Source organism: Lycorma delicatula, chromosome 5 (assembly GCF_047948215.1).
Source record: "Lycorma delicatula isolate Av1 chromosome 5, ASM4794821v1, whole genome shotgun sequence".
Classification (NCBI taxonomy): Eukaryota; Metazoa; Arthropoda; class Insecta; order Hemiptera; family Fulgoridae; genus Lycorma; species Lycorma delicatula.
Genome location: NC_134459.1, coordinates 154,617,220 through 154,632,105, shown reverse-complemented (window position 1 = coordinate 154,632,105; position 14,886 = coordinate 154,617,220). Strand labels below are relative to the sequence as shown.

Sequence of the window (14,886 nt, the reverse complement as noted above, 5' to 3'; positions counted from 1 at the left end):
GGGGGGAAAAACGAAAAAGTATCCACGTTTGAGCTGTACAATGCGAAATCAATAATACCATCTGTAATGTGATACACATTTTTTTCGTAAAGATCTCCCGGGAGGTTTGAGGGGGTACCTATCTTAAAGATTTGCTCTAATCGTGGTTGTCAATCGTTTCGTTGATTTGCGATGTCTCTGTGGGTAGATCTTTTTTTTCACTCATTCGTTTTTCTTAGTCCTTATTCTTTCTTTTTACCTGATTTTTTGCGGTTCTTTTCTGTGAATTTTTAGCTAGATGTCTTCCTGACTTAAACTAAAATACGGGAAAGTGTTTGAGTTTCAAAATTTTTCAAGTTTGTATGATTTTTAGAAGACTAGTCTAATATTTACTAGTTAAGGACTGAACATTACCCGCAGGCTGACTAAAACATGTTATGTGGGGGTGAGATACTTATCACGTACAGACAGGTTTTCCTACAGATATGTAGAAAAATCCATTTTGTATGAAGAATTTCGTGCAAAGTACTGAAAAATAAGTAATTTTATTCGTATTCTCTCTACTATGTCTTTGACGGATCGAAATCTAAGAGAAGTTACAAGATGTGCAAGAATCAAATTTATTTTTTTTTATACTGCACCACTTTTAATTTTCAATGTAATTTTTACTTTCCAAAATTTCATTACAATTTCTTTAAATTTATTTCTAAAATAAATAATTTTATAAGGATTCAAATAATGTCACGATTGACATGAAATAGTAGAAATAGTTTTTAATGCATTTAAGATGAAATTTATTAAATAAATTATATATATATATATATATATATATATATATATTTAACAAAATAGAAGGGGATTTTATCAGAGTGTAAGAAGTCTGGTCTCGAACAAGGAGGTACCTTTGGAATGTAAGAAAGTTATGTATAAAGCCCACTTTGCGCCAATTCTTACCTACATGGCAGAAACCTGGACATGTGGTAGAAAAATGTAGGACGGTTGAGTAAAAGCAGCAGATGTGAAATTCAAGAGAAGGGTAAGGAGCGGTATAAATAGAAAAGAATTGAAAATGGGAAAGCTTTGTCGGGTCAATCGGAAGACAAACGCTGAGGTGGTTTGGGCATATTGAAAGGATGGAAGAGGAAAGATTACCAAAAAGGATGCTCTATGCAGAAAAAAAAGGTAGAAGACCAAAGGGTAGACCAAGAATGAAATGGATGAATACGGTGATGGAGAAAGTGCGCATGAGAACGAATGTGGTGAGAGCAATGGAAGAGAGATGGTTCATGGATCGTGGCACGTAGAGAAATTTTGTAGAAAGCCCAACCCGAGGAAACTTGAATTAAAGGGAACTGAAGATGATAATAATCATACATAATTTTGTTTTTCTATCGATTTAGACCATTTACAGTATATATGGACATTTCATAGACTCTCTCATATGATCATTTATGGGACTGTATGCACAATTTTACGAATGGTTTTTATTATTTTTATTTCATATTTTCTTTTTTTTTGTAAATGGAGCTGTCTTATTTATTCATACCAGCAAAAACAAGTCAACAACTTGACTTGTTTTGTTAGACAAAATTCTTGATTTTGTTTCAAAATGTAATCCAGTCTTGTGTTTCTTCATCAATGATGTTTATTTCTTCTATATCTTTAAAGATATCATCGATCCATCAATTGTTCTTTTTAGTTTTGATGTACCTCAGGATGCGTTTTGTGAGACTACATTCATGCGAGAAATGGATCTTGTCTTTTTAGATTATAAAATAAAAAAAAGGTGAGTTTTTTATAGTATGTGTGACAGTTCTTGTTGGTTCGAAGTTTTGCAGTAATCAACGGTTTTACTTGGCCCCTAGGATTTTCCAGACGATCTTACTATATATATATATATATATATATATATATATATATATATATACTCTCTCACACACACTAAAAAACCTCACCGAAATAATCCAAGATAATTATATATATATTAAGTATTTATTAATTTTTAAATATCACTTAAATAGAAACTTCACGGATGACAAAAATTCTTTGATAAAATTGTGCTTAAGATTCAATTTAAGTCTGAACATATACTTTTTATTTCGTAGTTTAAAGTTGAATAACAGCGAAATTATTAAAAAAATCACTAAATGTTCTCTTACCATGACATTATATCACTAAGTACGATAAATAAAAGTCATTTTATTGATATTTGGCAACGATAATTTAATTTTTTTTCACACCATTTATATTTTTTTCTACAAAGATACGATAGTCCAAAATATCATATATATATATATATAGTGACGTCATATATAGTGACGCACACTATTAGTTTATATTATTTATAAGTAGAAAAAAATAATAATAAAAAGGAGCTGAAAAAAGTGAAAGCATTATCAAAGTATATTACCAGCATAATTCAGATAAATAAATAGACAACATCAATTCATGACTTCAGAAGGTATACTAAAATTTCCTACCGAAGGCCTATTTATCGCGTATATTTTGACAGGAGAAGCGGTTTATAAACACAACAAAGAGATTTATCCTAAGGAGGAAAAATAGGGTTAATACCCTATTTCTGTTCAATACTTCATTTACCCCTTCCCTTATTCTATTACCATCACCCCTACTATTTTGTTTCCAACATCCCTTTTAATTTAAAACTGGTATCTTTCACTAAAAATCCCTTATATTATATTACATTCTTTTTATCATTCTTTTTTTATTTTATAAGTATTTAACAGAAATATATATGGATAGCCCAATAATATTAGTTTTACACATAAGCTCTTTTTCTTAGAACGCAAAAGTTTTTTTTTTGGGAGGGCGAAAAACGCTTTCGCTTATAATCGCCCGGAACAACATAATACAATACTGCAAAAAAACAAAATGTTACAGTAAGTAATAAATATTCGAAACAAAAGCATGGCCTTGAGAAACACGATGTATAAACAACAATATAATAAATTACGAGTAATGTATATTTTTATGTATGTTATTGTAAGTTAAAAATAATTTTTATGGATTTCTCATAATATTCCTAAATTTTCTATAAACCTAAATGTTAAGAAATTAAACTTTAATTTAATTAAAAGAAATAGAATTTTAATTGAAGTTAATTCATTTTTTGGAGAATTAAAAAAAAAAAATGTAAATAACTTTAATAGGAATGGGAGTGAAAGATAGTAATATCATTAATCAAAAGAAAAGATGCGATGTCGTTTATCTTAGCTGATAAATTGAAAATATTCAATAATTTCGACAAAGATAGATATAAGAAAATTAATCAGAAAATTGTTTAATAAACATTTCATGAATCAATGAAAAAACAGATAATAAATAAATAAAAGAAAATTTTAGCACTCATTAAAATTCGATAGTTGAACTGGATTTGTTATAGCATAATGATATATGTGTATATATATATATATAATCTGAAATGATTGTAACTTCAAAGTATTTTTACGCAAAATAAAAAAAACCAAATTAGACGAAAAGATTAAGGTATAAAAATAACACATGTTTCTACATTCCATGCAATCTTGGTTTCCGCTTAGTAATAGTTACTCGACGAAATTTCTTTGCATTCTTTTTATTTATATTAAAACGTTAGATTCTTGCCACTTGTGTTTCTTTCGAAAAGTTTTTATATCTGAATATAATTTTTTATGGATTTACCCATGTTTTTAAATCATAATTTTTAAAAAAATAGTAAAAAAAATAAGCCGTAAAAAATATTAGGCTTAAAGTAAAAAGAAAAAAAAAATAACAAGTACAACTAATCAATCGTTTACACAAAAAAATATTTACAATATAAAGGACCTTCCTATAAATACAAAATTAAGGCATTACAGAACAGTTGTAAAAATGGTCAGTCATCTTTTAAGGCATGGAAACTACAAATCTAACTGGAATAGAAAATCAACTCAAGATAAAAATAAGAATTTTAAGAAGGATTTATGGTCCAAGAAGAACACAAAAAGGCCACAGACTGAGATCAAATAAAGAGATATACGATAAAATTGAAAACTTTAAAGTAACAATAAGAAAATTTCACGGACATATGATTCGAATGAACCAATTACTGCTAAATAAACAGACTTTCAATAAACTCTGGAATTATAAAGTCAAGGTGAAGGTTGAAGAAAATATTAGCAATCATTAAAATTCGATAGTTGAACTGGATTTGTTATAGCACAATGATATATATATATATATATATACACGAGGTGTGTGAAAAAAGTAATGAGTGGTAACACTGCGAGCAATCTGGCAACCCTGTGTCTACCGGTCTATGCTAGACCGGTTTGTTCATCCCTTCCACATGCTCAGTAGGAGTTTCAACTCCATTCAGCCAACACATTATTTTTGACAGCGCCATCAGTGAAGTTGTGTTTTTGTTCTGTATTACGAAAATGGAGCATCGGAATTTAGAGCAACGTTGTGCAATCAAGTTTGGTGTTAAACTTTGGGAATCCGCGAGTATAACCTTTGAAAAGTTGAAACAGGCCTACGGGGAACATTGCTTATCAAGAGCACAAATTTTCCGCTGGCACAAATCATTCTTGGAAGGTCGAGAACATGTTGAAGATCAACCTCCCTCAGGGAGACCTTCAACTTCAAAATCTGACGTTGAGCATGTGAGGGTTCTTGTGAGATCAGACCGTCGTTTAATAATAAGGAAGATGAGTGAACAGTTAAATTTAAACGCTTTCACCGTACATCAAATTTTCATAGACGATTTGGACATGCGAAATTGGTGCCGAAAAACCTCACAACGGAACAGAAGAACGATCGAAGAAACGTGTGCATTGATCTTCTTGAGAGGATTGACAATGACCAAGAATTCTTCAATCGAGTGATCATAAATGATGAATCCTGAATGTTTGAGTACGATCCTGAAACAAAGCGGCAAAGCGAAGAGTGACACACTCAGTCATATCCTCGTCCGTAAAAATGTCGAATGAGCGAATCAAAGATCAAAACGATGCTGATTTGCTTTTTTGACAGTAAGGGTATCGTGCATAAAGAATTTGTTCCTCCAGCATAAACTGTCAACCAAGTGTTTTACAAAGGTGTCCTTGAAAGGCTCCGGAAAAGAGTGATTCGCGTGAGACCAGACATTGCAGACAAGTGGAAGCTTCATCATGACAATGCCCCGTGTCACACGGCGATTTCCATCAGGGAAATTTTGACCTCAAAACGCATTCCTACGGTTCCTAAACCCCCCTATTCACCTGATTTGAGTCCTTGTGACTTTTTCCTTTTCCCGAAATTGAAATGTCACTTAAAAAGACGTCATTTTGGAACTCTGGAGAACATTCAAAAAACTGTGACCGACCGGTTAAAAGCCCTACCAGTTGAAGCCTTCCAGCGCTGCTACCAGGAGTGGGAACAACGACTCCGCCACTGTATAGCTGCCCAAGGGAACTACTTTGAAGTGGATAGATAATATTGTTGTTTGAAAAAAATAAAAACTTTGGTAAGTAAAGTCAGTCTCATTACTTTTCTCACACACCTTGTGTATGTGTATGTGTGTGAATATATATATATAATCTGCATGTTAAACAGACAAAGAATAGCTCAAAAAGTTCAACATTACAGAAAATGACTGTCTAGATCGAAAAGGATACAGAAAGAAAAGTTTTTAATTAAAGATTCCTTTAGGTTCCTGAAGAAATTCAACAGAGCGGAATGGACTTAATAGAGAAGAGCTAAGCAGTTGGAAAAAATGAAGAATTTCTGAAAGAAAAGGAATTACATTAAATGATATTTGCGTGGTCCTTGAAGGCCTAACCGCGGAGAAAAAATATAACAATACTTTTTATTTCTTTAAATTTCGGTTTTTTGAAATCGATATTAAACGTAATAAATTTGGTTAAGTAATGGTGGTTTTCTTGTATTTACTTGATATCTACTTTAAAACATCGAATTTCAAGAAGTGAAAATAAGTATTATATTTAATTTTTAACTACGTTTATTTTATTTATCTTCAACTTGAAATTTTTTTTGTTATCTCAAATTATATTTAGAATCGCTTTCGTACATTACAAGAGTTTCCCTTGAAACATTTTAATTACATTCTAGACATCAACAGTGAATCAAAGGTAGCATAAGCATTGATAAAGTCCAACCAGTAATGAATAAAAATCACAATATAGTCCAGAACAACGAATAAAAACATAATATAAAAAGAAAAAATAGTAACATACGAACAAATAACGCAATCATGAATTTAAACATAAATACTTTGATAATGCACAAATTAAGAAGAGAGGCCTCATTCTCAGTATCAAATTCAACATTTTTAAATTAAAAATTTAAATGTTTATTAAAATATTCGTAATTTCTTTAAACTGCGCAAAGTAATGCTACTTATATTGCTTTTAATTGAACTTTTTAATATCTTACCTTACTCAGTAAAGTGTTGAATTTATGTGAATTTTATAAAAAATATTATTAATTTTTTGTGAACAATATAATAATCCGTTTTTTAGAAAAAATATTTTGTTTTCAATAGAAAAGAGGTTCAATGTTAAGCTGTAAAATCATTTCATTGATAATGTTCAGCGACATTGTTTTTAAATTTCTGGCAAAAATAAATGAGTATCTAAATAAAATAACTATTTAAAAATCGTAGGTAAACCAACTTACAGAAGTAATATTAAGATTTGTTTTAAATAATCACAGGATTACATGAGAAAAAAATCATCCCGTACGCAGACAAATATACAATGTAAAATTGGATATCTGTTTTGATTAATGCTAAATAAACTATCTCTTATTAGTTTACAGAGAATGTGCTCCCTTTTTTTAGAGCAATAATTAACATATAAAACTACTTAAGCGTTTTGTTTAAATAATTTAACCATTATGAATAAAAAATAAAAATTCACCTAAAATTTTCGTAAATATTCAGTCTTCTATTTTATTTAGATATGATTAATTAAAAACATTTCGATTTCCTCAATAAAAAAAAAAAAAAAAAACTAATAAAGAATATTTTTACAACAAACTATCTAACAAAAAATCGTATACCGCATCATGAGTTCATAAAACGTACCAAATAAGAAAAGAGGTTTGTATTCTCTTTAGTACCATCCAGAGAAACGTTACCGTATTCCCTTATAACCGTTTACGTGTCGCGAGAGATTCGCCTCCACTACAATTCAAAAGCAACTCACCATTTTATCTCGTGTAATTTCAACGATTTTCTAACCCCGGCGGCGCCTGCTTGAAAAACACTAAGTGCCAGATAAGCAGAAAATAAATACGTATGTGTTTCCTTATCGTTTATATTTTTAAACGAATTAAAGAAATGAAAATCGTTTCATATATTTGTTTAAAAGAAAAATATGATCATTCTTCTGTTATAAAATGATGTTAATACATTGCAAAGAATACGAAAAAAAGATCAACGATTAGATAATTACTTATTTTTATGTAAATTACAATAGATTTTAATATGGAAAATAAAAATACCTACTTTTTTTAACTTAAAAGGAGAAAAAGAAATTATATTCAGCATCTTCTCACTAATTTCTTATTACTTATTTAACAAACATTGGGGTGAAGGTATTTTTATTTTGGGGATACATTAAATTTTATTAAAGTTATTAGCAACTATCTCAAAACTGATTATAACCGAGAATAAAAAAAAAACATTTGCTGTTGAGCTCCTAACAGGCAATTTTTAGGCAATGTAATCTCGAAAGACATCTTATTTACTCCAAAAAATAAAACATTTCTACCAAAATATTTAGGATGAATTTTAAAATATTTCTTCGAATACAATAACTATTGTTTAATGCTTTTGTACAAGCAAATTCAACTGATTTAATAAAAACCATTAACTAGATAAAAATATGAAAAGAAAAAGAAAACTATAATGAAAAATTATTCTAAAATTAACGATTAAAAGCAATCCTGCGGGAATTGTGGACGGATTCGAAAATTAAATTTAATCTTGCATTTAAAGCAACAGTTACAATATAGGAGGTGCGACAATAAAGTAAAGAGACTCTTTTTTCTTTGCAAGATGTGGCAACCCTGCAGCTTGCGTAGGCACACCATCTTTGACCTTGGTCTATAAGCTACTTCTAGTCCAAGCGGCACATTGATGCAACTGCTCAGTCGTAATAGTGCACGTGCGCTTATTAAGCTTATTATGCTGTAATAAGTGAACACGTGTTTGTGACTCTCGTCACAGAAATGAAACCGCAAAATATTGCGCAACGGCATGCCATTTCTTTTTGCGTTAAATTGGGTGAAAACGCGACGACAACTTACGGTAAGCTTCAGAAGGCTTTTGGAGAGGAGGTTATGTCAAGAGCTCAAGTTTTTCGGTGGCATAAAATTTTTAGTGAAGGCAGAACGAATGTTGAAGATGAAGAATGCAGTGGACGACCATCAACCTCACGGACAGATGTCAACTTGACCAGGGTGCGTGAAATGGTTCGATCTGATCGAAGATTATCCGTGAAAATGATTGCAGAAGAACTCAACATCAATCAAGAAACGGTTCGTCTAATATTAACTGAAGATCTTGGTACGAGAAAGATTTGTGCAAAAATGGTCCCCAAAAATCTCACACAACAACAGCGAGAAAAACGGAAAAATGTGGCAGCCGATCTGTTAGAGCAAACGGAAATCGATCCAGATTTGTTGAGCCGTGTTATCACTGGTGATGAAGGTTGGTTTTTACAATACGATCCAGAGACAAAACGCCAAAGTTCGCAATGGTGCTCAAAGAGATCCCCCAGACCAAAAAAAACTCGCATGTCAAAGTCAAAAGTGAAATGCATGCTTGTGTGCTTCTTCTATTCCAAGGGAATTGTTCATAAAGAGTGGGTGCCTCCTGTACAAACAGTTAACCAATATTTCTAAAAAGAAATTTTAGAAAGACTTCGTAAACGAGTTCTTCGTGTCCGTGCCAACATTGCTGATAATTGGATTCTGCATCATGATAATGCGCCATCTCATACTGCTCTGTCAGTACAGAAATTTTTAACCTCAAAATTTTTACTACAGCCAACTTATTCACCAGATATCGATCGCTCCGTGCGACTTTTTTCTATTTCCAAGAGTCAAAATGGCGGTCAAGGGACACCATTTTCAAACAACACAAGATGTCCAAAAAGCTGTGACGAGGGTCTTGGAGGATATTACAGAAGATGAGTTCCAAAAATGTTACCATCAATGGCAGATGGCAGAAGCGCTGGAATAATTGTGTGCAATCAGAGGAGAACTACTTTGAAGGAGACAACACTAAACATGACTAAAACGGTAAGCAACATTTTTTTTCACATCAGTCTCATTACTTTATTGTGGCACCTCGTACTAAAAAAAATGGATGAATTAATCTACAGTTGGCATTACAAAATAAAATATAAGGGTTTCCGGGCTAAAGATATTCAAAATTAACAGCTTAAATTGTATTAAATTTTAATAGGTAGATTTCATAAGAAAGCTACTTATTGTAATGGGTACCATGATTCAATCTCCAGAGAATTTCGACATATCTTCGTGTTTCACAACCCCCAGACCTCAAAGTACCGTAAATTCAAAAGTTTATATATTCATTTACATAAATATATTTAACTTTCTTTGGGGACACTATTTCTGCCGTAATTTTGCGCCAATCACTTTCAAATTGATACATAAAATATAAACCAAAAATCTAGGTCGTGTTTGTTGATGGATAAAATCGGACCATGGAGGTGGAAATGGACGGGACTTTTTCGAAAAAATGAAATATCGCTTTAATTTTGTTATTAAGTAAAATATCGAATTCGTTTAAAGTTTCTACTATTGTTTGGATAAGGGCTTAAAACTTATCTAAGTAAAGTATCACCAACCACAGGCCCAGGGGGTGGAAAAAATGGGGTTTTGAAGACAAAAAAAAAATCACTCCTCCCTTAATAGGCAAAGTATTGAATCCGTTTAAAGTGGACGTTAGTCCTGTAAACATTACCTAAAAACGTTTGTCTGACACGATTTTTGATATGACCAACCCTTACGGCAAGGGATGACCAAAACCAAAGAAAACAGATAAAATTGTCGCTATAAATATAAATATCGCTATAACTTTCTTACTAAGTGAAATATCGAATTCGTTTAAAGTTCCTACTATTCTTTGGATAAGGGACAAGGGGTGGAAAAAATGGGGTTTCAAAGACAAAAAAAAATCATAGCTCCCTTAACAGGTACAGGATCGAATCCGATTAAAGTGGTCGTTAATTCTTTAATTATTACCTAAAACTTTTGTCCGAATCGATATTTGATTCAAACTATTGTTGGAATTGTACGAAGAGGCTTCCCATATGCTAAACATGCGCAACTTGTTTACATATGAAACCAATGTCGTATTGAGTGAATTTGAAGTGAACGCATTTAAACTGCCGTGACTTAGTACTGTGTATATTTAATTTTTGCAAGTGACAATATTTTATTGCCAAAAGTAATGTTTGATAAGAGCACGTACAATCCAAGTTTTCCTACCCCTATTTTGCCCCGGTGAAATCTACCTTCCCCCTTCGGCGTACCGAAAGGAATTTTTTTTTTTAATAAACATTGCAACTCACCAAGTTTTAGTGTAACTTAGTTAAGTTCAATTCGTGCACCATTTATAACTCGACAGACGTATAGAAGATAATCTAAATTTGTCAGGCGTTTAGGAGCATCTTCCGCGTCGTTAAACCAATAGCTACAACAATCCTCTGCCTTAAATCGTCCAAATCTTTGGTACACACCACTTTTAATAAATTCCCAAGCAAAAGGATCCAGAGGAGTAATATCTGGAGATCTAGCTGGCCATGCAGTTGCATCTCCCCGTCCGATCCAAAATCCGGGATAATTGTTGTTCAAGAACATGGTAGCATATTCCGATGAGTGGTGGAGCACCATCTTTCGGAAACTGAAACTTGCAGAAATCTGAGGAACTGCAAAATTCTCAAGCAAGTCGAGGTAAGTGAGTCCTGTAACAGTGGGATCTATGAAAAAAAAGGACCGATTACGCCATTTTTGTACAGTCTTGATTAGGCATTGATTACTATGTGTCCCTTTCATTTTCGATTACTGTACGGGGGTTTTCAGTACCCAAAATTCGACAATTATTATCTGTTGCTTTTCCCGCAAATATGAAAGGTTACCTCTTCACTAAATAACAATCTATCAAGATAATTAGAATTGTTATCGACACGATGCATTACCTTTGCAGCAAACTGATATCGTAGGCGACGATCGTTGGTTTGATGAATTGTACGCTAGCAAACGAATCCGCTTTTGAAAAATGTGAACAGTGGATCGAGAAATTTGCAGTTTGTATCTAACCCACCTACTTCCAGGACTGTTAGTGACTGCGTCGCGTACACAATCCACAGTCTTGTCGCTAACTGATACTTTTAGATGATTTCAAGTTTGTGAAACCAAGCTTCCAGTTTCTCTTAAAGTCGTATTCCGCTAACGAATATACTTGGATGTAGGAGAATCAGTACTTCATTTAGTTCGTACACGCCGTTGAAAACGTGTAATTGATTGAAACGTCGCTAACCAAAGCACGCATAAACCTTCTGTTGTGAGGTTCAAATATCGATTTACTACAATTTCATTGAGAGTCGGCTTGCTTGCGTATGCGTATTTCGCTGACCTTGAGAATATACAGAAAAAATTGTGAAGTTTTTTCCTGTAGATTGACCGTACGTTTAAGAAATTACGAAAACTAGTTTTCTAAATGTAAGCAATTACTTTTGGATACGTTTAGCCCAGACACCCTGTATTCAGTTAACTTCTTGATTACCGAAAGTTTAAATTACACTACACAGTATAGTCTAGCGAATAAAAGAATACACCAGAATTTAAATTGACTGCAATATTTTTCTAAATAAACCATTATAAAAAAAAATTAATATATATCTTACCAAGACTTTTTCTATTGCATATTAGTTTTTAAAGAATTTATCAAATAACAATATATTCGATGATTACATTCTCGATAAAAACGCGGGAAGCACAATTTTTGCGTCTTTTTTATGCGCTGTTTTCCAGCCTCTAAAACTTCAAAAAAAAAATTTTTTTTAATGAGCGGTTTTAAAAATATAAAAATATGGACTCTTATCTTGACTTCATCTAGTTTCAGATCGTTTAGTGCAATACTTTGGTAATAATAGTGAGCCACTAAAAAAGATTATTATTTCTATATATTATTGCAAAATCGAAATTATTTTTTTCACTTTATTAAACAGTAATTTTGTTTAATTGTACTCTTTTTACTGTACGTTACAGATCAAAAATGGAAAAGAAAACCATTTTCTTTAATCAAATTTTAATTTAACGAGCAGTTCATCAGAAATACTTAACTCATTAAATATTGATTAAAATCACTTGTTGCAGATCTTTAAAACTAATAGGTAAAATCACTAGTCTGATTAAAGTGCTATTAAACATAACATTTTTTAAATGTAATTTATTTAAATGAAATTTCTTCGTTTTTATTTCTATTTTATTTTCTTAGTACATTTTATTAAAAGGTTTTTAATGAGATATAGAAAATGAATTTCTGTTCTGCTCCAGTCTGATATTATAACATAAAATTTATTATAATAACAAGTGATAAAAAATCTAATGTGGATACCACATTAATTGGATACCACATTGTACGTTATTAAATTACATATCCACATTTTTGCTCCACTTCATTTAAACTTATTTCATTTTAAAGTGAGATACGATCCTCCAATTCTTTAATAAAAGTGGACAGTTACATAACTGCTAAAATATTAGTTTTTATTAACATCAGATATTTATGTAATTATTAATTCAATCAATCTTGCCTGAAATATTAGGTTAGAGTAAAAGTCCCTTGATTACTAATTAAATGAATTGTTTACCAAATAATCCAATAATAAAAACTGATTATTCTATACCGTAAGGTCAAAATTAATATTTGTAACTAGTATACAGTTCACTAAACGGAATACTTTAATTATTATTAACTTTTATCTATACGCACATCAGAAATCTTGTGCACATAACGCGCACAAGTGAAAAAAATGTTAACAATCACTTTAACTTGAATACAATACAAAAATGTGTTTTTTATTTTTCTGTCAAATATTTAAGATAATTTTTTTAAAAATAATTATACAATTTTTATAAAATAGCATAAAAAGAAATCCAAAAATAATACGAATGTAAATTATAATTTTCAACTAATATTAAATAATCAGATGTTTCATAATATCTATTACATATATACATACGTAATGCCAGTTAAATTACATTACACAATTTAAAAAAAAAAACATAAAATTTTATTTCACTAATAATTTTTTTCATTTTTTCTTTATTATCACTGAATTATTATTCATTGTAAAACTTTTTTTACAATCACGGGGTTAATAAAATTATTAAATCAACATAATTAAATTTAAAAAAAAAATAAAAGGAGATGAAGTCTGATTCGAACCGATTTGCCTTCCCTTCAAGATCGAAATATTTCATTAAATCAAATTTCAATTTTAATTTCGATTACAATCAAAGAGGGTGGTCTAATAACAAGCAGATGTTACAACAGTGCTAAATCCAAAATGTCAACATCCTACGGCAAAACGTTTTTGAGTTATGCGAGATACATTCATACGTACGTACGTACAGACGTCACGCCGAAACTAGTCAAAATGGATTCAGGGATGGTCAAAATGAATATTTCCGTTGAAATATGAAAACCGAAATGTTTCGTGATCACAATACTTCCTTTACTTCGTAAAAGTAAAAAGATATAATAAATAAGTTTAAAAAAATTCTATGAATTTACGGCCAATACTTACAAAAGGGAAAGACCAGATGAAAAATATTAGGAAACATAATGACCAGATATACGCGTATAAAATTCCAGTTAATTATTTATCGATCACTAAGATTTACGATCACTTAGGGAAAACGTTTCTTCACTGCCTTGGATTTATAATAAACATAATTATTTTTTAAACTTTACCTGCTACTAAATTTCATAGGATCAGAAAAAACTTCTGAATTCTTTCTTTTGAGACAACTATTTGGACACACATAGAATGAGTTATGAAGGAAATAAAAACTTCTGAATAATTTTTGTTGACCTCACAATTTTTTAATTTACAAATCGGTTCCGAGTCAGGAACATGTAAATCGTGTTACAAAAAGCACATGAGGAGGTTTTCCACGAACACCCCTCAACAAAACGTTCATATTCATAAAGATAATAAATAAAATACATACATATATAAAGTTTTACAGAGAGAGAGAGAGAGAGTGAGAGAGACAGAGTGGATTCCGGTTAATAGGACCACCGGTTATTCGGGGCAGCCGTTTAATTGGGGCATTTTTATTAAAACAGAAACATATTGGTATAATTCATGTAAAATTTCGCCGGTTTAACGGTCCAAAATGTCTCTAATAAGGCCCATTAACTTGTTCATTTCTTTCTTTTACTTCTAAAATATTACAATTTTATTATTGATTTAAATCGCTCGACTATTGTTGAATGTTGTATTGAGGGAGGTAACTTCCTTCTATCACTGGTCTGCACAGTGGGAAGTGGGTGGCGATACAGATGACATGCAGTTATGACGAAGCAAATGTTTTTATTTTATTGATTGCAAGTACGTTCTTCATTGTGTATAGTGCTGTTGTTATCGTTTTTCCGTAATTATTTTGATCACATTTGCTTATCCTTAAACTTTCATTAAACATTTAATTTTTTTAATCACTTTTATCTTTTTACTTTAAAGTGTTAGTTTAATTAAAAGTCTGTGTTCATAATTTATTCAATTCGTCGCCATGCCGCGTAAATACATGATAATGGCAGAAAGAATGCTTTGCTAGACAAAATAAAAAGTTATCCACCAAACACTGTTCAGCGCAAACTTG

General features: G+C 31.2%; 1 protein-coding gene across 5 annotated transcripts in view; it reads right to left on the bottom strand.

The window, feature by feature from the left end:
* Positions 1 to 14,886, bottom strand: part of LOC142325503 (1-phosphatidylinositol 4,5-bisphosphate phosphodiesterase epsilon-1-like) — a 1,691,101-nt gene that overhangs the window by 292,904 nt on the left and 1,383,311 nt on the right. The gene's annotated exons all lie outside the window — the stretch shown is intronic.